The following is a 23,920-nucleotide window of genomic DNA, read 5'->3' as shown; positions in this document are numbered from 1 at the left end:
AGGCTATATGCAAATAGTGAATTCTTCATTCATTGTCACTGTAATTAACACAATTATTGTTTAAGTAGCTCATATGTGAAGATTTAGATACTGTTTTTTATGCTTTGTTAACAACTTATTAACTGTAAATAGTTCTCACTTTTGATTAGGTCACGAAACATAGGAAAATGTCATTAAGTGCTTTAAACCAACCTTTATTAGACATTAATTGTAGTGCGTGTGTGTGTGTTTGTTTGTGTGTGTGCTCAATGTATTTTTTAACTTTTTAAGGAACACTGATTATGAACGCAATTGATGTCTAATAAAGTTTGGTTTGAAGCACTTAATTAATGATATTTTCACTTTTCCGTGACCTCATCTAAAGTGAGTAAAAACGGTTTACTCAGATTCAGATTCATTTCAGATTCATTTTATTTAAATAGGGACAATGCACAAGTTAACATTAACCTTGTTTAAAAAACAAAGAGAGATGCATTGTGCCTATGCACACTCCTAATAACCAATTAACAATTCCTTTAATTAAACCATAATAATTATATTAATTATAGTGACAATGAATGAATGAATGAATATGTATACATACTTTTGGTAACACTTGAAAATAAGGTTAATTTGTCCACATTAGTTATACATTAGTTAATTTGAACTAACAACATGTAAAAAATATATTGCTCATTGCTAGTTCATATTAGTTAGTTGACTACTGTTAACAAATTAGACTTTAAGGTAAAGTGATACCATAGTTTTTGATAAATAAATAATATATTTGTACTTTTTGATAAGAACATAGTCAACATGTTTTAGGAAAATATACTTTTTTTTTGTTGACTCATATTTATATTCACACATGGAAATATAACCACCCACAGGACTTGCCACCCATGACCAGTCACGTCAGTTTTGTAGAAGCTCAGCCAAGCCCTGTACCGTAGAGTATTGTAAAGTCTGCATCTCCTCAGCCGTGTTGACATCTAATTAAAGCTCTCTCTCTCCGTGGAGACAGCTGTGCTGTCCTCTGAGAGAAACCCACCCTGGACATCCCTTCTGTGCGCTACCTGGGAGATGCTCAGATAATGTTTGAAGATAAAGAGAGACACCCCTTTGTCTAGCAGACTTTGCTTTTAATTTCCACTTTGCAATCAGCCTGGGGGCTTGAGAGCTTAATGAACTGTTTGTGCTGTAAACCACTAACACTTCCTGTACTGCAACACAACAATGGTTTTACCAAGTCCCTGTTCCTTATGACAGCTCAAACCAGACTGTCAGTCAAGCATATTTTGATCCTCTGACCTTTTGCCTCTTGACATTCTGCGGGAAGACGTCATGGGAACAAAATTTGCTTTACTGACAATTTTGAACAAACCACGTAAAACTGCATCTTGTAAGGCCCGTTCACACCAGGATCGAGAACTGTAACAATAACTATATTAGCGTCCACAGCACATCTATTGTTCTGTTGATTATAAGTGCACACTGCTGTTATGTCATCTGCCACTTTAAATGCTTAAAGTAATAGTTCACCCAAAAATGTATTATTTATTCACCCTCAAGTTGTTCCAAACCTGTATGAATTTCTTACTTCTGCTGAACACAAAAGAAGATATTTTGAAGAATACCTTTAACCAAACAGTTAAAGGAACCCATTGACTTCTGTAGTATTTTTTTTTTCCATACTATGGGAGTCAATGGGGCCTTTGGCTCGTTTGGTTACAGACATTCTTCAAAATATCTTCTTTTGTGTTCAGCAGAAGAAAGAAACTCATACAAGTTTGGAACAACCTGAGGTTGAGTAAATGATAACAGAATTTTCATTTTTAGGTTAACTATCCCTTTAAGACCTTTAAAGTAGAATGGATTTGGATTGGCTGTTAATGTTTTTATTGTTCATCAGCTGGAAAAAAATTGTTGATTTGTTGACATTTAGAACGATTTTTAAAACATCTTTATTGTTATCGTTATCGATATCATTATAGGTATTGTCCTTTGGTGTGAATGGGTAGGGTGCATTTGGTTGCATACTTTTATTTCATTGCAATGGAGAGGAAATCTCAGATAGAGACAGTTGTGCTGTCATGCAAGGACCTCTCACTGACTAGCGGGGAGAATAATACTTAATATAATGATCTTTAAAGTTTGTTTAACAACTAATAAAGGGAGGATTTAGAGGAAATGATCTCAGAGAGTTCACTACAGCTGCAGTTTTCAGTAAACATGAGGAGAGATCATAAAATCATGTGGTTTTTATGAGGCTCAGGTGTCCCTAGGATTGTATTTTTACGGGTAGTTTGAGATAAAAGATAAGGGCTCTGAAGCCCTACTAAGTAGAGTCTAGAATCATCTGTGAAATGGAGAGTAGAAATCTTCCCTCAGTCCTCCAGAAGTGGATAATGGATCACTATTGAATGATGAACGCTATAATGTTGTTTGAGAGAAAAGGGGTCTACAAAGAGGTTCTTGTTATTCAGTACTTAAATCTGTAACTTAAAATAGTAGTAAAAAATGTGCTTATTTCTGATTTATTTCTGTAAAATTAATTTCAAGCACAAGCACTTAAACTTCATTCATTAAAATGGAAAGAAAAGCATAAGTTCATTTTTTTTTTTTTGTAATCTTTTAAAATGTTGATATCTTAAAGATTTATGTAATTTTTAAACAGAATGGATTGTATTAAAGTTAGAGAAACATCATGGATTTCTTAAAATGTATAAATTTTTAATACCTGTGCTGTTTTTTTCCCCATAGAAAGAAAAACAAGAACAACATTGGTTACCAATTAAAAGAATATTCCCAAGAAAACATGTTTTGTTTGCAGCATCTGTATTGGAGAAAGAAAACAATCCAAAATCAACACTGAAGAAACATTTTTAATTAATATTATTATTTCTTAGGAAATTGCCAGATGTCATCTTAGAAATGCACAGCATGGGGGCATGGCGAAAAAAATTACATATCTGCCTAAATAGTGAAATTATTTAAAATGTAGAAGTGGATTTTAACCTTTTGTGTTGGAGTTTAATTTATGTATCCAATATATTAAGGCATGAAAATGAACTATTGTAGGGAAATTGAATGGTAGGAATGGCCCTACAAAACATTCCATATAATGGACCATGAGAGACCTATTGTAACTGAATTTATAAGGAAATGAAGACAACTTGTTCTGTTACTTATCCTACTTATTCATTCCAACATAGCAGGAGTGAATGGTGAGAGAAAGCACAGCATTGTACTATTGAAATAATTGATTTATTTCCTTAAAGCTGCAGTCCGCAGCTTTTCCTCTTTGTCGCCATCTCTGTTCGAAATCTGCAATTACATTCATTCGCGGAATTATCAACTTTACGTGAGTTGTAGTTCGACACGGCACAGCGCGGATGAACACAATGTTTGAGGAGAGTGTGAGGCTGTCAGTCACCGCGCCGGTGTGGATACTGGCATTCAGAATCACTGATTATTCTTTTTGGAAGTATGACCAACATAATAATTTTCACCAGGAAATGTCATCTGAACAAGTAACATCCACTTTTGTTCTGGTTCTGACATTGCAGTAAATCGCGCAGATTCAATCTAAAAATCACTTATCATCACGCAAAACCGTGCAAATTATACTTTGTTCTCAAATTGTTGTTAACAGCGTCAGCATTGCGTGACTACATGTAATGTCCTTCCGATATTTATCATTGTTTTCACATGGGCCGGTTGCTTTTTCTGTAGCCACTCCGAAGTCCGAACGAAGTCTTTTGCATTTTACAGCGGGTGAATCTGTTGTCACTGGGGATTGTCGTTTGAACCTTTCTGGATCCGCCATCAAATTGATAAGTTTAATTATATCAAGTGCTGTGAGAAAAGGCTATAAATCTCCACCTCCAACATCCTCACTCGCAACATAGCCTACTAGCCGAGAACCTTCTTTATGTGTACAGATGTGACGTAATGACTCAATATAGCCTACTAGCTGAGACTCCTTCTTTATGTGTACAGATGTGACGTAATGACACAAAGACATGCTCGAATCTCCCGTGGAAATCCACCAGAACCACTGGAATTAAAAACATTATTACAAGCTTACCGCTTTGAATCGAGCTAAGGCAAGCAGATAGTTTTGAACACTGGCTGGTTATGTATTTTCTCAAATATGTATTTTGGATAATTTTTAACCCAAAAAAAAAGCTACAGACTGTAGCTTTAATTGAGAAGATTTTTGCCATTTTGAAATCCCACATTTTGTTAGCCTAGCCGTTTAGTCACCGCATACATAAACGTATAGATGGATGGCGTATCTTGCCCTCTCTATTGCCATTGACTTGAGATTAATTCTGGGCATTTATCCATAGTGTTATTTGATGGAATTTTACTTTTTGAATTCCTTATTTTGTGTAGAATTTTACTGGTGAATTCTGTAGAATTTTGGTAGAATTGATGTCACATGGGGACCTGGAGCAGCAAATTGACTCATGGATCTTTTTGCCCAGTTGCCGATGGCTGCTGTCATCAGTCTTGGCAAAGCAGTGAAAATGGCTATATGAGGAAGACTCACTTGTTTCATCTCTCTGTTATTATCGGGTGATATGTTAGCACCTCTAGATATTTGTGGAGGATTATTAATCAAATGTGTTAAAACTATGATATATTTTACAATGGAGTGTTCTTAAGAATAACAACATGAACGAGACAAAAGAGCTGAAAGTTATTTTAATTTCACATTAAAGTCTTGCAGTTGGCTGATGCTCTTGAGACCAAATGTTCTCTTAAATGACTCTATTTCATTTGCTATATATGCAGTCTGAGAAAGGTGTGGTGATGTGATCTTTCCCATCACGTCCCCTGATACGAACCAGTTGTTAAATGCCCTAAGGCATCCGCTGACCACTCGGGCAAATCCTCAAGGAGAAAGGCTTTACTATGAGATCAGCTGAATTGTATGTCCATTTTCTGTGATGTGCATGGATAAATCATTTATAATTATGGAAATATTCCATTTTTATTTCATAGTGACTTTAATTTGTGTTACTTTTTAAATATAAATTTATAATATATGTCATTCATCATGTAATATATTGAAGTATTCCATAATTCTTTCAGTCAGGCTAATTCAAATGAGGTTTGTCTCTTTTTGAATGATTCATCAAAACGACTGGCTCAAAAAAGTAATTTGTTTGTGAACAGGACTACACTGGTTGTGCTGTATGTTTTTGATTTACTAAAAAGAACCATTTCATAAGAGTCACTTAGTGAGTGAATCGGACTACCCTGCTGTACGAAATGGCGTGCAGTTTTCGAAGACAAATCAATAGAAAGAATTGTTTGTACATTTAGACCTCAAACTCTGCTATTAGTTTGGTGGCAATAAAACAAAGCTTTGAAAAGCACCAAAGTCTTCCTCACAACTGTATCATAATTGGGTTCCTAACTCTAAGCTTTTTAACATGGTGGCAATCTAGTGGTCAAAACTATGAATAAGCACCTTCCAAACTGCTGTCTGGCTTTACATTGGGTCCAGCAACTGATTCTTCATGAAGATTTGGTTTTGTTTGAAAAATCATAAAACAAATGTAATTTATTATGAAATATTAATATTTTTACCCAGCTCTAAAGTACATTTTTCTATACTTTTGTACAATAAACAATTGACCCTTCGCTAAGCCACGCCCGAAAACCGCCACTGGCCAATCGTGGCTTAGCAACCGTAACTAGGCGCGGAAGGTCTGTCAAGCTTTCGAGCGAGGGAAACATGCCGACGCGTTGTGCGTATGGATTGTGCAAATCTGATACCCGGTATTCTAAAAGTTTGGACGGTGGGGTGGCATTTTTTCTCTTCCCGAAACCTAAAAGCCAAAGGGGAGAAATCCCGGGCGTGGCTCAAGCAGTGTGGAGACCCATTCACAACTAAATGTCGACAGGATTAACAAAAAAGAAAACGCCTATTGCTTGGAAATAATGGCGGTTCTTTGTTCATAATGCTTATATTTGAACGTAAAATAAGACGATTAAAGGCAAGACGGAGGCTCACTGACATACTTTAAAATATGTTTCAGCATTGTGTTAATCGACGGCGGACGGCCTACTAACGTTAACTTTACCCCTGTAACTTTACCCCAATCCGATCGCGGCTCTCCCGGTGTTAGATTGATGGATAAGCTGTTTGATTTAAATTGATTTGATATTAGATTATTTTCACATTTCACTTACTCTGCTGTGCATGAACATAGCTGTTCAATTTGTGTGTTTCCCATTTGAATGGTCTGCTAAGGAGGCGGCTGCTGCTTGCGCTGGGACCTAACGTTATAGGCTTTAGCTTCAATTTTGATGAAATTATTCTCTAATCGGTTGCACATTATGTCGTGGATATATCCCTCGAATGCATACTGCTGTCCCTTTTGTCTTGCTCTCTCAGATATTTCACTTGTTCGCCAAAAATGACTAAATATCTCCTTGGGAATGTCTGACACCGGTGCATTCACACTGTAATAGACGTGGCAGCCGCGAAAGCTTGACAGGCGTAGCAACAGTAACTAAGGAGGGCGGGGCTTAGCGAAGGGTCAATTATGGCTCTGGTCACCACTTGATCTCCAATGTAAAATCTCGATCCTGATAAAATCATTTCAGAAACTCTGTTATATTAGTTGGCCCGTTAGCGTTGTATTTACTATTGCAGTGAATTAATATGCATTCCTAAAATATCAACTATTCCATGTATGCATATCTTCATATAAAAGATTCTGTTCTGTGTCACAGTGTTTGCAGCAGCTAAATACAAAATGAATGAATAAAATAAGGCCACTGGGGAGGACTGCGCTTTAAAAGAGATGGTGTAAGAAGAATCTTTTACAGGGTGTTTGCCTTTGTTCTTCCATCATAGCCTTCACTGTCACTTTGTAATAGCAGTCATTCACTGTGTCACCATTCTCCTTTTTCCATCGAAGAGACAGCATTTAGCACATTATGGCTTGCTGTATATTAAATGTCTGGGTTTAATAGCCACTTGACAGCTGAGCCCTTTGATATAGCATGATATAGATATAGTAGACAGTGTGACAAATCATCTGTGACAAAATACATTTTGATATGCAAGGCTATTTACAGATATTGTGTCAGATATCAAATTCCCTTACTTTCATTTTACAGAATGAGTAAGGCAGACAATTAACAAATCATGTATTAAATTATATTTTGATGTATACTATATCAATATGACCTATATCTATTACCTATACCCCAGCAAATTGACATTTTCTTAAAAACTTAAAAATCTGTAGTATCTTTTTCGTTGCCTTCTAAATAATAGCTTTATTTATAGAACAGTGGATTAATAGTTACAGGGAACTGCATGGCACAGTTCGGTACGGCACGCTTTGGCGCTTTTCCACTGCATGGTACGGTACGGCTCGGCTCGGTACGGCTCACTTGTGGCGCTTTTCCACTGCATGGTACGATACGGTACGGCTCGCTTCGGCTCGCTTTAAATGGTACCACCTCTGTCGAGGTTCCAAGCGTACCGTACCGAAACTAAAATGTGACGTGAACACACTGCAGATCACTGATTGATTGGTCAGACAGAATCGTCACTACCGGCGTCACTGTATTTGCGAGACATCAAACCCGCTAGATTTAAATAGCCAGTAACAGCCCCACCGCTGTAGCACCTGTTTTAAAACTACTTGCTTGACTTGCTTGAAGAAAAAAGAAAACTTCCAAAAAAGAAATGGCTGAATCGTGGTCAGTGGACGAAGTGCAGACGTTCCTCTCGTTGGTTGCCGAGGAGCGGATAAACTATAACGGTCAGACTATAATCCCACCCACTTTGAAGCGGTACTAACTGCAGTGGAAAAGCAAACCGAGCTAAAGCGAACCGAGCCGTGCCGCGCCGTGCCGAGTCGTACCACACAGTGGAAAAGCGAAGCGAGCCGAACCGTGTCCCGCGCAGAGCCGAACCGTACTGAGCCGTACCAGCAGTGGAAAAACGCCACAATAGTCCAGGTCATCGTGTCACAAGTCTTGGGCCTTATTAAACCACCTGTTAAAAATGTGAAGATACATTGTGATTTTCCTGCTCATATTTTCCTGTTGATGGTTTGAGGAATATTGCATAAACAGTGTGTGTTGGCACATGGAGTTCTGGAGGAAATAAACTTTAGACATCCTAAATATCCTCTAATGTTACATTTTCTAGATGGAGTCAATGAGGCACAATTTGATTTCTTTAGAAGTATAGGTTTCTAATTTCTTTGGATTGATGTTAAAATATTGTTATATGTTAAAGCTGCAGTTGGCAAGTCTGGCAGATTGAGTGGACTTAGGCAAAAATTTTAATGTTTACAACTCTCATGCCCCTCCCCCACTATCAACGAATAGCCTCCCACCGAGTTCGTGCTCGTCAGTGCGTGTGCACCAGGTTATCTGTGAACGCGCCCGTCTCATCAGCATCCATCAACACCATGGAGTATTTGGAGGTATGCTGCCCTGGCTAATCTACCGATAGATTGTAATTGCTAACGTCATTTATACTCTAAATAAGCTTACTTGATTTGTTAGTGTTTTGAAAGCGAGATACATCCGCCATCACTCTTCGTTACTGCGTGAACTTCAGGCGTGTGGATGTGATTGTAACGTGCGCGAGGGGTGGCGTGTGCCCGATCTGTGATTGACAGTCAGATCTCACAACCCCCCTGCGCTGATTGGACCCGATGATCCGGGAGCTGTGGATTTTTGCAAAACAAATAACATGCTCCAGGTGGAGTTAGAAGCTCTGGGTTTTTTCTAAAACCACTTTATTTATGTTGTTCTGTCGGATTATAGAGTCGATTTCACTGAATATGATAAAAAAAATGTTGCCGACGGCAGCTTTAATTATAAAGTGAGAGCCAACTGGTGATACAACTTCTTTACCAGTCTTAATTACTCACATTTGGTGGTTTGCGAGTGTTCATTTTGGTGTATTGCTTGCAAGTTTTTCCTCTTGGCTCATTTCCCAGTTTGTGCACATAAACTGTAACAGTTTGTGGCCTTGAATGTCCAAAGAAAATGAAGAAATCTGTTGAGTGGAAATAAGGGACAACCTTAGAGGAATGACAGAGATTGGTACAACAAACACAAGGCCAATTCACATTCAGCATATGATACAGACAAACATGCCGAACCCTTTACCATTATAGTCCATTAAACCCTTAACAACACTGAAATTGCCATTGATTTGTTTTCATTTTTTATCTTTCTTTTTTTCTTCTTCCCTCAACCACAGTCTATACATTGCCTGATTGCCTAATATTTCATGGACCTGGTCATACAACACCACATTCGGTTAGTGAATGGGGGAAAAACAATCAATTAAAACGATTGTAACTGATTTGACTTTGTACAATGTCACATGTTTTAATACAGACTACTTTGGTAGTTCTCAATGCATGTAATTGTAATGACACATTTTTGAAAGGTGTTTGCTTGATAGATTTCCCAAAATAGCAAACACCTTTCACATGAAACCATTAGAGTTACATAATTCAACAGCCTAATTGCTACATTGTGATCATACCATATGTGAATTCACAATGTATGTGATGAGTGAATCCAATTATTCAGTTTTGTCGAATGCAAATGTTCATTAAATCTACTGTAATGCAACTTTTTATTTATTTATTTATTGTTGTTACAAACTCTTATGATCTAGAGTCATGACATTGATGTCATGATAGAATTTGGTGTGATTGAGGTGGCAAGAGATAACACGTAACAAAGTAATGTGAAATAAAGATAATTTATTATCCATAACTAAAATTATACAAAAAGATGGATAATAGTCATAATAATAATAATGGTGAATATAAGCAAGGAAAAATAAGCAAAATATTTACAGATCAAAAAGTTATCAGATAAATAAATAACCCAAGAGAAAAAAGGGACGCAATTAGTGAAACCAAAGAAATGAAAAGAACTCATTCTAACTTGTAATTAAACCTCTAATCTAACTAATAAAAGAAAAGAAAAGAAAAGACATCAAATCTTCAGCGTCAAACGCCCTAACTTAATTACTCTAACAAATACAAAACATACAGAGGGTGGCATTCACTTTCTTACCTGGGGTATATATACATATAGTTACTTAGGTGTTGTTTTGTGTAAGTCACGTGACATTTAAACTGTCCACTTTACTCTTGGTCGAACAACGCCATCAAAAGGCAGAAAGAACGTAAAGGGAAAAGTATCGACAATATTCAAAAACGAGATGGCAACAGGGTTACGACGGGAATGAGCGTACAAAGCAACAACAAAGCAGAGCGGCAGGAATACAATTTGCTTCCTCGCGTTCTTTTCAGCGTCCCTTTAACTGCTGGCGGGAAACTTGATTGGCTGCGGGGGAGGTGACGTCACGCCATTGATAGAAACTGACAGCCCTCCAAGCCAACAGCCGATCAGAGGTGGAGCGAGCCTAAGAAAATGTCAGATAGAGAGAGAAACACAGCCACGCGTCGCACAACCACAGGGACGTAACAATTGAAATAGGACCCTTCTTGAAATCTATTGCACTTACATGGAGCTGTGTCATGTTTACAGTGGCCTTTACAAAGTGTGCTGTCTGCTCTTGTCAGCTATTCTTCTCCTGTCATAAATCAATGTTCACCAGGTCTGCAGAATCTGCAGGCTTTCTGATAGCCTCTCTCCTCTAGTCTCCTCCCCCACCCCCCAGTCTTTTAAACCAGTCTTTCTGACCAAATGTTTGTTTTTGTTTTGTTTTTTTGGTCCAGACTATGTATATTGTATCATTGTCTTTGTTGTACTATCTAAAAATAAGGCATTGCCTATTGTGTTTTACTACCGGCACTTTGTGTTAGCCTACTGTTTTTTCCCCCACACTTGTTCACTCTTTTTCCGTTGATCTAATCACTTATCTTCTTTCCGGAACTGCCTGGTTATTTGTCCTGCACCATGTCACTGCAGAAGCACCGTCTCACTCTCAGGACGAGCATATTTTAGCATATTTCTCATGTGTTTTTGTGTGGCCCCTCTGACATATGCAGTATTTTGTGACGTGTGTCCCGAAAACGAAAAGGCTGTAAAGGAGAACCAGTGTGGAAATTAGGGAATAAAAGCCGAAGAAAATGGCATTCAAGCCTATGTGGAAGACATATTGCTCACCTCTGGATTCTGGACAGGCATAATAAGATACTGTTTATTGTCATTGTCACCTCTGATCCGGAGAGAAGCCATGTTCTCATCTAATGAGCTCCACCAAGCTGCATCAAAGTCTGAGAAAGTGAGGAACTTTAGATAAGGAGACCGGAGATGAGTAAAAAAAAAAAAAAAAAAAAACGTCCAGAACTCAAATTAGAGGTGCTACAAGAGCCATGAGATTACAGGAGCGGGTGAATGTAACCTCTTAATGCCAAGGGAACCGCATTCGTTGTGGAAGAGGAGGCCGTGTCTAATAATGAGAGCATTCTGGTTTTGTCTTGTTGTTCATGTGCAGTGATCATGTTGGAAAGAATGCTAATAATTCTAAAGAATAGCTTTCTTCAGGTATCTAACACCTGATTGTTATTGGCAGTGGAGATTTATTCAAACATGGCAACAATAACAATGTTCATATGCAATGAAAGACTAGTGACCTTGTGTTTGAGGCCATATTGTGTGTGTGTGTGTGTGTGTGTGTTTAGGAACTACTGTCTACTGAACTAGAATTAAACTGTGAAGTAAGCTGATGTGGGGTTGCAGATGGGGAGGAATTTGATATCAAGGGATATTACTGGCATCCTTCCTGTTTGGAGCATATTATATTAATTACATAAGTGAGTGGCCTTCTCCAAGCAGAAAAAAGATCAAGCTTCTGTTCTTCTGTTGCATTCTTTTTGGCAACTGAATTTGTGATGGCTCATGAAAAGATGTGGAGGATCTTGATTTAATGTGTCAATTTCGCAGACACAATTGTTGTTTTTTGTCAATCACATGTTTCAATACAGTCAAAATTGTGCAGGGACACATACATTTTAGGTTTCAATCTGGATCTATTTGTTTCTGTTTTATTTTGTGTCCCTGTAGGTAGTTTTTTTTTTTTTTTTTTTTTTGCTATCTGTCTGCACATGAGTCTCCTCATCTGCTAGAATGCAAAGATGTGGGAGGTTGGATTTAAATAGCACCATACAATAAAGGTCAAGTTAATCAAGTCAGTAAAATCACTAAATAAATGCAGGAAAATCATGCACCCACACTTCTTGTTTACTGAAAGTTAGTCTAATGACATAGGGCTTGAACGTGGGTCTCTATAATCACTCTGAGAGATTCCTATGTCATGATCAGCGATTAGCATTAGAGATGCGCACAACTGTATCATTACCATACCTGTCAATATTAGAGGGTTTTTAATTTTGTTTTATTTGTATTTTTTATTATTATTATTGGCCAATTTCCCTTGTTTTTACATTAAGATTCCTTCCCCATCATCTAACTTTCACCTAAAGCTAATCTTAAATGTATTAACACTGTCAAATGTAGTCTTTGGCCCAAAAAAACAACAAAAAAACCCCCAAAAAAACATACATTTTTTTTTGGTTTTTATGCCTAATTCACTTGTAGGATTTAAAATGAGGCGCAAAGGTGATTCTCTACAGAAAAATGTTTTGTTATGCTGGTTGAAAGTCTCCTCATATCCTGATAGCAATCACTATGTTAAGTGGTCTAAATGTATTTTTATAAATATATATTGTCTGTGGAAGGTGTACCATAAAATGTTCGTTCAATCATTGCATTAGGTCCGAATAAAATGAAAGCATGTGTTCCCTGCCAGTCAACATGTGTTTGCATACCACTGCCCATCCTGTTCACACACACACACACACACACACACACACACACACACACACACACACACACACACACACACACACACACACACACACACACACACACACACACACACACACACACACACACACACACACACACACACATAATACGTCATTAGCACGTTCATGTACACTGTGCATAGAGCAAGATTGGCAGGCAAACAGTTGTTTATGTTCATTATTGTAGTACTGTTACTCACTGTACTGTAAAGTTTTCTCCCTGGTGAGTGACACATGATGTAATCCAATAACATTGTCTCTGGTCATCTCGCTCCTGGACTCTGTGCGTTCATGTGTTTTGAAGGAGGCGTGTCTTTGGACGGCGGGATCGTATGCTTTCAATGCATAGCAGGCTAAAATTAGCATTTCGTTAGTTATTTGTTTTTGATTTATTTTTTTGAATTTAGCATTTTATTATCTTACTGTATATTAACATTTTTAAATTAATTGAAAAGAAAAGAAAACAAAAACTTCAGAAAAACCTTAATAAAATGAGCATCATCATATATATTTTAGTGGATTCCATCCCCTGTGGGTTGTGATGGGGTGTTATAGGTCCCGGGCTAACCAGTTGTACCAGTCACTCCCTGTCACCATATCCCTGCCCATAGAATTTAAATCACCGCCTGCAAGCTTGTACTTCCCACCGAGTCCTTTCTAAGCAACATGATGACAGGATTCACATCAGGACAGCCAACCTACAGCACGGGTCAATAAAAGACAAGCACATGTGTCCTCTCTGAGTGGCATTCTTATGCAGGAACAGACCCCAGGGTGAGGCAGGGCTCTAGTTGAACATGGGCTGAGTGGCATGATTATTAGGGCTGCTTCATCTCCTGCATGTTTATTGAGATCGGAGAGAGGTGAGATACTTGTTCACAGTTCTTTCATGAAGCATGAGACTAAACGGCTTTAAGTGCATTTAATATCAGCTTATATTGATGCAAATTTACTCTTAAAAAGATACAATCACTGAACAGAGCATCTGAGCTGTTTTATTTTGAAGTAGTAGATGAGCAATGGGTGGCTTTTACCTTAATATGAAGCACTTCTCATTTGACTTTACACTGTTTTTGTGCATTACTTTCATGAATTTAAATACAAGTAAATCCCTCTACTTCAAAACAGCGTATATCTGCTTATCCCACTGGATTTAAAGATGAATTGAGTCATTTCTGCCCTACTAGCATCACCAAACTGAACTGTTATTGTACTGTCCTTGCGGTTTTTACATTCAAAGGCAGTAAAAACATTGTATAATATAATAACATAAATATGTTCTGTACCTGTTCCTGTTCCTGAATGACGCCAGTGAATGCATGAACTGATAAAAAAAGTGCTTTGGATAAATGCATAAATTAAAAAGGCCTGTCTGCCATTGGTCTGAAAATATTTAGTCTTGCAAAACTCGTTTTGTTGGGCTTGTCCCAATTGTGTTTACACTTTTTGGGGAAATCTACCTACAGATGTCTGTCTCTGTGCATATTAAGCTGGAAGAAAGAGTTTTAACATTGAAAAAAAAAATACCTTTTTCAGCTTTAAGGTCAGCTCTTGACATGACTGACAGCACAATATTAAGCCAGATTAAGTCTTTCTGGGAATGTTGATAATTAGTTTAATGCATCTACAGCAGAGTGACAGTTTGAGCTCTACTGATCCCAATAAAAATGTATTGAGCCTATAAAAATGAGTAGCCTATGACATGCACAGTTTTTTGTTTTTTTACAGGGCACAATTTGATGCTTTTTTTTTTTTTTTTTTTTTTTGGGACATTTAATAACGTCTTTTTAATATGTCTTTATAGTGATACCTTTCTTTATAAAGGTGCTGTAATTTTCCTATTTTGCTAACTTCCAGACTTGGCAACTGAATTAAACCCACCCATCCATACACCCTCATCAGAAAACCGGGATGTGCAAAATGCTTTACATGCTTTTCTGATTGCCTTGGTGTTTTTTTTTTCTATTTACAGACACTATAGGGCTGTCTCAGAGACAGGTGTGATTTCTCAGGACATCTATTTCACTGATGTCATTCAGGTAGTAAGGACATTTTATGTATGGTATTAAAAAAAAGCTTACAGCACCTTTAAAAATATTATGCACTACTGCATTTCTCTACCGAGTCTGACGATCTTACAGCGAATAATCTGATGTTACATCCCTCTGCCATAACTGAGTAGTTTGAAAGAAATTTTCTCAAACTTTAATGCTGAAAAGGCTTCTTTTTTTTTTTTTTTTTTTTAAATGGAGCTCAGCACAATGAAGGACCACAAGTTAACTGAGTTTTTGGCCACAGTGATTAAAACAATGAAATATGGGCATAGATTCTATGATGTAAATTAGGATTGTATAGTTAATTGCATTAACGTTTCCCATCAGAAAAGGCCTCTAGCAAGAATGAGACTTTATTCCCTGACCACCTTTTTTAAATATTTCTCTTTTCATAAGATCAGCAAAGAGGGCTTCATTTGAAATACCACATGTAATTAAAAATGCTCTGTCTTTTAGAACCGTCCATTTATTTGCCTTTGAAGTTCTCAGTGGTTTAGCATTTGCATATATTGTTGATGGTCTAGTCTTTTACACCCCGGGGAGAGCTCTTAGATCATCAAATGCCAACATTTTAAATACTCCCAGCGGGAAACATTTAAATTCCAATGCGTTTAAAATATATAAAGAGAGCTCTGCTTTCAGAATCAATCCCCTTCATTGAATTGGTTTGACTGTTTATTGTGATTTATTTATTTGTCAGGATAGACAAATATGAATCACTCTGCCATATAATTTCTGTTCCATAAGTCCATTGTTTGTGTAGACTGTTTTATGTTAGCTGTATGCACTTTGACGTTTTATAACGGTAATTATCATTAGTTAACTATTATGCTGATTGAAATATAAATTATGATACCACAATTTTTAATGGCCACTAGTTCATAATAGAACAAAAATCGTTAATAAAACCATAAACTGTGGTTTCCATAAAGCTAAGTCATTACTTATATGTGCCTCTGGAGCTGCAGTGCCACACGAAAGGACAACTTCAATGATCTTCAGTTTTTACATACTCTTCAATTGAAGTTTTGCTGAAAATATGACATCAGTTTTCCAACCATTACTGAAGTATGGGATCAGGGCCGTAGCTAGAGGATTCGGGGCCCCCTGAAAAAATATTGATGTGGGCCCCCACCACCCTCCACCAATATCATATACTGTACAATAGATGAACATGGAGGCCCACATAACAGAAGATGGTGATGTTGTTGTAAAACCTTTATTTTAAAAGTTAAATGTTTATATAAAAATTACAACTAATAAAAAAGCAAGAAATTGTTAAATAATAATAAAACCAATTTTTAAAAAGTAATACATTTTTTCCCCCATCAGTCTGTTATAATTCATAAATCAAAAAGTAAACATTTAAAAAATTGACAAGAATGCAGTCTAATTCAAAAAATAAAAGCATTCATTGTCTTATTTTTTAATAAAGATAATATGGAACTGGTAATATTATTAAATAAAGCGAATACATTTATTCATCCAAGTGCAGTGTGTTTTATTCGTGTTTTCTCGATGTTTTAAATATCATCAGCCGGCAGGTCAGATGCATAATGCAATGCGTCGTGACTCGTGTCATTTTTTTAAAACTCTAGTTACAATACTGTAAAAAGACAGGAATTTAGACCACGGCACGTAATCATTCGGTCGATTGCGGCGCGCACCGATAATAAAAAATGACTGTACACGGCAGACTGTAGACGGAAGTTTTCTAATTCCCAGCGAAATAACAATATATAACCGGTCTTTAAGAACGTCTTGATCGACTGGGATACAACCACTCTCCTTGCCTCCCTCTCCGTCTTTTCCTGGCATTTCTGGTTCCCTGATTTGTTTTCTTTTCCCCGACATTTTTCAGTCAGTTAGTCTCCTGCTCTTCCACCAATTTCATCGTTAACTTCAGGCTGCCGCCTCAACTCTGATTGGTTCTGTTCACGAGCTGGGGCGGGACTTACAATTTTATTGGGTCCATCTGATGTTTGTCACTGACTCTGACTGAATAATTAATACATACTTTAGGTCGGACTAAACCATTTTTATGGAGGTAAGAGAAGCAGATATTTGGAAAAATATTTACCCAAATTGCACGTTTTGTGGTTTTCATTTAAATCTCAGGCATACAACTAATATAAATATTAGAATTATTCATACTACAGGGGCCTAAATAGTATAACTGCTGGATTTTGTGGGGCCCCCTGGGCAGCGGGGGCCCCTATAATTGTCACCACCTTTCACCCCACTAGCGACGGCCCTGTATGGGATAACAGTTTATTCCTTGTGCACACAAACACACTCAGTTTTGACAACACTGACCTTCATCTCCCCAGGGCAATGTACAGACATTTATCTTTTATTCATTCTGCCATTTCTGAGGGCGGCAGCTTTTCTGCCATTGTGGCTTTTCAAAGAAGATGCCATTTTGAACTCTGTTGCTTAATGCATACAACCTTGACTCATATACACATTGTATACACATACAAAACTGTATTTTTAAATATATATATAATATATATGCATGCACAAATACAAAGATGCGGTCGTACTGGATGTAATGTCTGTCAATAAAACCACTCAGACATGCCAAAGCAGCTGCTGCTTTTCAGTCTTTTCTGTCATTTACACTGCATTTCTAGACCTTGTCTTCTTTGACATACAGACAGAGTAGTAAGTGTGAAATGACACCAGTATCCCCCTCCCACCCCCTGCAAGACATTGTACTACGCCAACTGACAAAATCATTGCTTTTGAAGCAGGCTTGACAAGTTGTTCCAATCGTTATTTTTGGCAGGCATAAGGATTGTTTCAAGTCCTGAACACTTTCATGTGTTCTCTCTGACATGATTACTCGAATAATCCTTCCCTGTTTCCCTGACACCGTGCAATGCTTTTGCTCACTAGCGTTGCTGAGTTAACTCTGATGTGTGTTTTTGTCATTCTGTGATATGCATTATGATTCATCTTTGTTTACATTAGTGGAAAGAAGCCTGTCGAAAGAAACTCTTATCTTATTGAGCTGAATTGTTCACAATTCGACAGCTTGCTGCACACATTGACTATTAGCATAATAATATGTGTAAATGTAGTACATTTTTGTTATTTAGTTAATGGCAATTGCTTTTTCAAGATTTAAAGATCCAGAGGTCACACATATACATGCACAAACATTGTACACATTGACTGAGAAACAAAACTTAAAATCCCTTTACACTTTTAAAAATAAAGGTTTCAAAAGAGTTTTTTGGCAGCGATGTCATGACATAGAAGAAGCATTTGGGTTCCCCAGAGAACCTTTCGGTGAACAGTTTTTAAAAGATCAATTTCTTTCAGAGTGTGAAGAGCATTTTGGTTACACTTTATTTTGATGTTCCCCTTTCATAAGAGTTAATTGACATGTATGTGCAACAATACTTATAGTCAACAGAATGTCTAGTATTTGTTGAGTTTTAGTTGACTTTTACGGTAGGGTTAGAAGAATGAGTTGACGTACTTGCAAAGTTACTTATAGTCAGTAGAATGTCAGTTATTAAGCAGACAGTCTACTAATACTCTAATGAGACTGAGTTAGTTGACATAGTTGAAAAGTTACTTAGTCAACAGAATGTTCAAAAGGGACCATTAAAATAAAGTGTTACCACTTTTCCACTACAAAGAAAGTTTTGTGCAATGGAAATGGTCCATGGATGTTAAAGGTTCTTCATAGAACCATAGAAGCCAATAACAAAGTGTATGGTAACAATGCAAAAGATTTGGACACATTAAGGAAGCGTTGCATCATTTGAAATTGCCAAGCATCAATCAACCCTGCATTTTCTTTAATTGATTTGAACAGAACGAGCCTGCTCAGGTTTTAAATGGCCCTCACTTAAACTGGTCTCTGTCTGCACATATTCATAATTTGCTGAATAATTGTCTGTTCATCTTTGAAATTATGTTGTAATAAGACTGATGCTCAATTTCCATACCATTGCAGAAAATGTGGCTTTGGTCTTTTCAAATAGACCTCTCATTATATGCTGAACATCGTAGATGGACCATTTCAGACTTCAGACTTCAGATTTCTAAATACAGGAGCTTGGCTTTTATGTGAAGCTACAGCAGGCAAAAAGGTGACTGAGCACAAGGGAATAGCCATTGGTTTCATAAAGAAATTAAAGTGGATTGTTATTCCATCTCAGTGGGGCTTTTAGCGAATGATTTCCAAGGATTAAGGCTGCAGACATTTTTCCAGCTTCTCTCGGATTACTGATTGATATATGGAAGAGAGGCAGGCCTTCACAATTAGATTTTGCTGTTTTGGTTGAATGGCGTGCAATATCCGTATTTTGTAGGAGTTTGAATTATCAATTTATACCGCATCTCTTCAGGTGTGTCATTAAGTCTTTAGAGGCTAATGTGTCAGTAATGAAGATGTATTGCCTCTTCTCGAACCTAGGATTACTTATTGTAGAAGCAAAATAAAAACCATTGATCACACATTAATCTGATTGGCAATAAATCCAAATGAAACGTATTGCAATTAGTTATAATTATTAAATAATTATTTTGTCTAAATATGCACTTTGTACTAATAATCTTGTTTTTTTTTGTGTGTGTTTTGTTCTTTGGAAAGTTTTTGGAAGAATTTACACCAGGGTCCAAAAGTCTGAGATCACTATTGGAAATGTGTCTTTTAGTCTTGTGTCTTTTAATTAAACATTGGTTTTATAAGCATAATAATATGAGTAAAAATTTTAACTGAAAAAAAATAAATATATATAATGACAAACATACATGAGCTTAAAAAGTTCGTGCAAAACCTGGAAATCATGTTCTCCAGCATGATTTGATAATTCAAAGAGCATCGTGTGCTGGAAACAACTGACTGTCTATACAAAGAAGTTCACATGATCAATGTCAGAAATTTAATTACTGACCTAGGACTAGTCGTAAATATTTTTATGTAATAACATTGTCAAAATCCTAAAACACTATATTATTTCCAGGTTTAAATTAAATTTTTAATTCCAAATTTTAGTCTCAGACTTTTGGTCGCCTTGTTGTCAGCGGGTTGCTACTTATTGTTTTCTTATGTTTGTGAAACAACACACTACCTGAATGTACATATTTTACACTCATATTTCTTAAGCAAACATCTCTGTGAGCATTTTCCCCGTGTGTGCCAAGGAGAAACAGAAGAAGTGGGAAGAAAATCACAATAACAGAAACCAAACTGCACATTATCCTTGTATGCGTTTAATCCAGCATCTGAGTTTCAACTTGGCTGCCATAATAATGTTTACACTGACTCAACATCTGTGATTCAACATATAAAAACCACAAACACATTCACAAAATATGGTCAGATCCATATACTCAGATTTTTAGCTAAGTGAACTATGAACTAAAGTGATTTGTTTTATTCACGAGTAATTTGTTTCTGTGAGAAATTAAAGACCTGCAAGATCTCCACATTTTGTGGGTAATATGATTAAAGCTTGAAGTTTCATTTACTGGGAGGATTCAGTGAGTCCAGTGAAGCGTAACATGTAATGGAGATGAAGCAGTAAATATGTAGTGAGTCATTGAAATAAAGTTAGTGGTCTTTTAAGGAGACAGGCCTTCAAGACCTTGCAGACACTTTAAAGGTGAACCAAGTCTAATTAAGATTTAATTGAAGTCTGAAGTAATATCTTCTAAAAGATCATTTACAGCCTAAAAAACTCTGCTTATCACATGCTCATTAGGGGTTGTAGACAAAGACAAGGTGCATTAATTAATGTTATGGTCTAAGATCAAGATCTATATCTGCTGGATTTTTGTAAGCACCATATGAGATATTTAAATGCAGAAGTAGAATGTGAAGAAATGCAGATTATTGACTAAAAATGTAGGCGACTTGTTACTGATTAAATAGATTGGAACATAAAACCTGGTCCTTATTGCTGCGTATTCTTGGCAAGATCCTTCATTTAGACAGGAAAGACTCTGATTGATGTAATGTGACCAACTACAGGTTTTGTCATTTCTGAAATTGATTATTTTACAATTTTAGTTTGAGTAAATTGCACTGATCATCTTTCAATGATTTGGCGCTGCTAACTTTGCAAACTTTCAAATCTGGTGAATAGTTCTTCCTAGTCATTGGTTTAGTTCTAAACAATTACTTTCTGAACACGACTTCCAGACTCCTGGAAATTGCGTAATTCCAGCCTGATAAGAGTTGGCCAGATTAGCTATGTTTCCATCCACCTTTTTTATGTGCATTTTGGGATATCACAAAAAAATGCAAGATGGAAACTCCAAGATGTGCATAAAAAGCTTGTGTCAACTGAATTGGAATTATCCGATAGGAAACCATGCTCATAAACTACAATGGAAACACATTCACCCAAAAAATTCCTCAATGCGCATCAAAAAAGACCTTGCGATGGGAAGGCATAACTGGACTATCCAGCGGACCGATCTCGTTGCACAGCATCTGAAATGCTGTTTTGGTCATTCTGAAATGCCTTAGTTAAAGTGGTTCGGTATATTTAGCTCCCAGAACTGTTTTACACGACTGCGTTCCCAAACAGCAGGCATCCGATGATAGCGTTTATTGTGTTTTATCTGCCTGCTCTGAGGAGTAATATATACAAATTATTATGATCACGCTTTAGATTAGGGTCCAATTCTCACTATTAACTAACTATTAACTATGAATTTTGGCTCAAACTTCAAATTGCGGCTTATTTTTAAGGTAGTTGTTAAGTTTCGGAATTGGGTAGGATTAAGGGAGGTAGAATATAGACCCTAAACTAAATTGTTACCATAATTATATACAGTGGTTTCTCCTACTTAATCAACTTCCATTTTTCTTAGTGAGATTTATCACCAGTTAATCAGGAAGTGATGATTTTGTTTATTTTCAACTCACTGGATGGAAACGGTTCTTTATTAGCAAAAAGTTACATTCGCAACTGTGGATGGAAACATTGGCATATTGCACATGAAAGTGGCAGGCGATTTCTCAATAGCTGTGGATGTAGGCTAGTTAAAACCATGCAATGGTATCAATACTTCACAATATTTATGTTTCATCACTTGTTTAATGCTGCCTATAATGACAACTCTCCTAGCATTTTCTTTTATGAGCTTTAACGTGCTCTGACATTTCAGATCCGCTCAGTTTCCACTGACATTCAGCAAGACGCATCGTAATTTTTCAAAGGTCTTGAGCAAGAGAAAATAACAAAATAAAAATAAAAAATCCATAATTAAGCAAAAGCACTCTTCCTGAATTTGTGAGTTTCTCTGTTGCTCATCTGTTGTCGTGTGGAAAATTTATATTTTTTGGGGAGAAAAAGATGGAGACATTTGAGGAGCGCTTTACAGTCCAAATCTTCCTTCTCATGTCTGCTTTCTCATAGAAGGAGAGCCAACAAATCACTGCACATATGACAAAGCTGAACGCAACTTCTCCTTAAGGAGTTGGTTCTCTCCTGTTATGCTTTATTCCTTGTCTTTGTGTATTCCCTCACTTCTTCTCTTGTTGTTAGCCTGTGTTATTGAATAATAATGAAGCTGTATTCAGAATTCTGACTTGTGAAAGAAAACAAGCCTGTGGTAAAGCTTGGATCTTTTTGTATGGACTTCACAAAGACATGTTAAGCTATCTTTTCAAAAAGAACCAACCTGGTTTGCGCAAATGCTTTTCCTTGAATAATTCGGTTTGATGCAATAATAAGCCAAATATGACATTTTGATTCTGGGGCTGTCAAAACTGTCTTTATGTCCAGTAGACTGTCACTGTTCACACCAAGATGATAATTAAAAGCTAACTATAACAATAACTATATAAGTGTCCAGAACAACGCACAATATTGTTTTGTTTATTCTTCTGCGGTTCTGTCGTCTGCTGCTTTAAATGCTCGAGCTCTTTAAAGCAGGATGGATTCTGATTGGCTGTCATTTTTTTTAATCGTTCATCTAAAAAATAAAAACGTTCTGAAAGATATTCCAACAATATTGTTTCTATGTGCTGTTATCGTTAGTTGTGGCGTGGACTCTGCTTTTCTTTTATATTTAGAACGTTTTTTACAATGATATCTTTAACGTTATCATCATTTGTGTGAACAGGACTTTATGCAGCCTCCTAAAAAACTGAAAATTGATTCCAGTAGAGGTTGTTGTTAGCATGTTGCTAAGCTAACAGTAACCTATAGTAACACTAGTTTTTTTTTATGATTGTCATTATTCCCCATGCATACTTTAATTCAAAATGCAGACTCACAGCATTGTTTGTTATTATTCAAATAACACACTGTGCCAATGAATTATTCATTCTTGATACTGTTCTAACTATCTCTCTCACTCTGTGAATTAGAAAAACACTCTGTGGATTGGCGATTTATATATACAGTCACTTACATGAGTGAGGCCATAAAATAGTAATCATTTATCAAATTGACATCTGACAGAATCAGAAAACACTAACTGCTCATATAATCTCAGTGCTTATGAGGTCACAAACAAGCCTGTTTCTGAAGGTTTTTAGTGCACTATGATTTTATGGAGGTTAATACTCCAAACTGGTGGAGTTTAAGACTCTCTGGCTGTAAAAAGTCAACAGAGGTTGTCAATACTGGCTTGCACTGCTAAACTGTACTGCTCTGCCAGTATATGAGCACTCCATGTGTACATCTGATGGGGGGTGACAGACCATGAGAGCATGAAATACATGCAGTTTTGTTTTGCAAAGTCTCCCGAGAGCTTTGGGAAAGAGGCAGGGTTGAGGTCTTGCATGAAAATCAAATAGAAAGAGAAACATTGCAAGGCACCTCATGCTTTCTTTAGCTAACAGTGCAATAAATATATTTTCTGCATCCTTTTTATGCAGTCATGTGTTTTTTCCTTGTTGTAGCAATTTGAATATGGTATATGCGAAGCTTTCGAGACATGCTAAATCTGTTTATTTCAATTCTGGCCCTGGTCTGTGGCTTTAGGGACCATTTTCTGTTTCTCCTCAGGGGTTAGAGTAGCTCTCATTTTTAAGGCTTGATTGCCGTAAAG

This window comes from Rhinichthys klamathensis, unplaced genomic scaffold (assembly GCF_029890125.1).
Source record: "Rhinichthys klamathensis goyatoka isolate OS25496 unplaced genomic scaffold, OSU_Roscu_1.1 h1tg000136l_1, whole genome shotgun sequence".
Taxonomy (NCBI): domain Eukaryota; kingdom Metazoa; phylum Chordata; class Actinopteri; order Cypriniformes; family Leuciscidae; genus Rhinichthys; species Rhinichthys klamathensis.
The sequence above is the reverse complement of the archived record's forward strand: the minus strand, read 5'-3'. Positions refer to the sequence as shown.